Source organism: Aplidium turbinatum, chromosome 2 (assembly GCF_918807975.1).
Source record: "Aplidium turbinatum chromosome 2, kaAplTurb1.1, whole genome shotgun sequence".
In the NCBI taxonomy this organism is placed as follows: domain Eukaryota; kingdom Metazoa; phylum Chordata; class Ascidiacea; order Aplousobranchia; family Polyclinidae; genus Aplidium; species Aplidium turbinatum.
In genome coordinates this window covers 15,679,245-15,682,214 of record NC_137473.1, presented here as the reverse complement: position 1 = coordinate 15,682,214, position 2,970 = coordinate 15,679,245, and the positions used below count along the sequence as shown (strand labels likewise).

The following is a 2,970-nucleotide window of genomic DNA, read 5'->3' as shown; positions in this document are numbered from 1 at the left end:
AATAACGGGAGCTATGAATATCACAGAGCCAAAATATTTTACAAGAAAATAGCCATGTGTATTGTGCGTATAGAAATTACATTTTTACCCAACAAATTTATTGAAATAAAGTGTTTGAAATGAAAAGACATCAGAAAGTCGGTTTTAGTTTTACTTTCCCAAAAATAGCTTCAAAATTGAAATTTTTGAATTATAACATAAAGTAATGCTAAACTAAACAAAAAATTACTTTTACTCATAAATATAAGGCAATTTTGGGCGTTTTTACATTTCAAAGTAAATGCACTAACATTTATATTTCACTTGCATTAAATTAGATATATCTAGCATTGTACGAAAATGTCTACTCACCTGCGACGAAATGCTTATTGTGAAGGGCAGGAAAGTAGAAAAATGACCAGTGTAGGTTCAGAACATTCACAAAAATGAAAAACTAAAAGTTAAGAAATTTCGCATTTCTAGCATATTTTCTTCTGAGATATATTTCACTATTAGTGTGGGGCGTCCTCATAAAGCCCCGTATCGCTATAGATAGTCTTAAACAGAGTGATGCAATCGTATTGTAAACTAATTTCACCTTTTTCAATCAGCTTTTTTTTCAATCCGCTTGTTCAATCCGATTCTTTATGTGCCGGAAGCTTGATGGTTTGAAGTTTCTGGCATTGTTTTTCTAATTTCACCCAATAGTTGATTTGCAGATAAAAGCATGAGGATACTTTTGGTCTTTGAAAACTGAAATAGCAAATACTTTGTAGAAAAGGTTCTCCGTCTTCATCAACTTTCCATTTGTCTTCTGCGTAGTTTGTAGACATGACGTTGACAAGGTCGATGTATTTGTCATATGTCGACAATCGATCGTGGTTTGATTCCAATGTTTTAACACATCTCAAACAAAGGAATCCATTTTTAGTTGAATGATGCAAACCAAATTATCTCAAACAAATCGATTCGATGCCATTGTCATTTTAATTAACGTATTGTTTAGATATCGAAAATTGTATTGGTTTGGTTTTCTCCTTTAACTGAACACCATCTGAGTTATTAAACGTAGTTTCAATTTTAGTGCCTAAAAGCTTTCATTGGAGCCACCTACAAAAGGTGTTTTCTTAACTCAAGATTTCAAAAAGAACACAAGTAAATACATAATTGTTTTTTGACAGTTTTTACATTACCAGATATCATGCACATTTTTTAAAGCTAAACTTACGAAATTCGGCGGTAGGTCAGTTTTAGTCTACTTTGCTTCGTTTTCACAAAGTGAATAGACAATGTGCCACTGCCGCACCTTTAACCCTATTTGTAGCGACACGGGGTTTTATGAGGATTCCCCACTCTAGTAGTAAAATATTTCACAGAAGGTAATATGCTAGAAATGTGAAGTTTCTTGACTTTTAGTTTTTTATTCTTTGCGATTTTTCTAAACCTAAACTGGTCATTTTTCCACCTTCCTGCCCTTCACAATAAGCATTTCGTCTCATGTAGCTAGACATTTTGGTGCAATGCTAGTTATAGCCTATATATGTTAATTGTGAAGAAGGGGGCGTTCTTCCCGGCTATCAGCACAAGGCTGAGCACTCACTAGTACAGCGAGCAGCTGCGATTCGCCAACCATAACGGTGTAGCTTCCACGCTAGCCATTCAGACCATCCAATCAACAATATGTTTCTCGGCAGCCGATTTGTAGCAAGAATTGACAGCGATAGACACCGTGTTTCGCCCATGAGGCTGGGCTCGTCAGTATCGCACCACTAATTCTGCCACAAAGGTATTCGACCACCGCTTTACCAGAGTTTAACTCTTATCTTTGTGGAAACAAAGAAAGAGCCAACAAAACCAGCACGCGCCAGGGCAGAGGACATTGTGAAGAAGGGGGCGTTCTTCCCGGCTATCAGCACAAGGCTGAGCACTCGCTAGTACAGCGAGCAGCTGCGATTCGCCAACCATAACGGTGTAGCTTCCACGCTAGCCATTCAGACCATCCAATCAACATGCAGGCCTCTTTGGCACTAAGGAGAGCTGTGGCGGGCCGCACTAATAAAATGTTAGGTAGGTTGACTCTTATGCTAAAAAAGAACGCATTTCGTACCCAGTATCCAGCGTTACATGTTGTTCATATTTATGTTAGAATACCGCAGCAACAAAATTAATCGAACAACGCTACTGCCAGGCCAAGCTCCTTTCACAACATTTTTGACTGTTTTTTAACAATGCCTAATAAACGAGGCCACTTGTTTTGCGCACTTATAGCGAGGCGAGCGGCTTCATCAGAATATTCATCGCCAAGCAAGAGTGGTGTTGTCACTTCGTTTCACAAAAGATATGTTGCAATTAACAATTTTAGTAAACAAGGAAATGTTTGACACATCGCAATACAGGCAACAATAGTGACCTACAAACATATCAGCAAAAATAGGCTCCAATAACAGGAAAAAAGAAGCCAGGCACCATGAAACAAATGCTTGTAGAAATCATCCAAAAATCGTAATTTTACCGTAATTCATGAACAGTATTCCCTTTAAAAAAGCAATGAGTTGGTTTTTCATCCTTTTTGTGAGAGTCTATAAAACTGTCTTTCTTTTGTTATAGACAACTGTCACTTGCGATGCTTATCAGCGTGGCAAGAATTTGTTGATTAACAACATTTTGCAGAACTTGCTTCGGCAGTAGATATACTAAAATTGGAACGATACAGAGAAGATTAGCATGGCCCCTGCGCAAGATGACACGCGAAATCATGAAGCGTTTTATATTTCTTTAAAAAAAAGAAGAAAAAAACATTTTGCAGTACTAAGCTAAATATTTTCATAATACAATCAGAAAAAGTCTTTAAATTTATATATAATATTTTGCCAATTTATTATAAATTGAGTTGGCACACCGATCTATTTTGCTAACAAAAACTTGCATAAAGAGAACACTGGTCGTGAAACACAATAACGGTGAAACGCACACCAGTGTTCAAATAACATT

General features: G+C 36.9%; 1 non-coding gene across 1 annotated transcript; it reads left to right on the top strand.

Annotated features, from left to right (window-relative positions):
- The first annotated feature begins 2,652 nt into the window (after positions 1 to 2,652).
- Positions 2,653 to 2,754, top strand: LOC145765790 (U6 spliceosomal RNA). Its single transcript, XR_014288662.1, has one exon. It is a non-coding gene; the product is annotated as a U6 spliceosomal RNA (small nuclear RNA).
- The last annotated feature ends 216 nt before the right edge of the window (positions 2,755 to 2,970 follow it).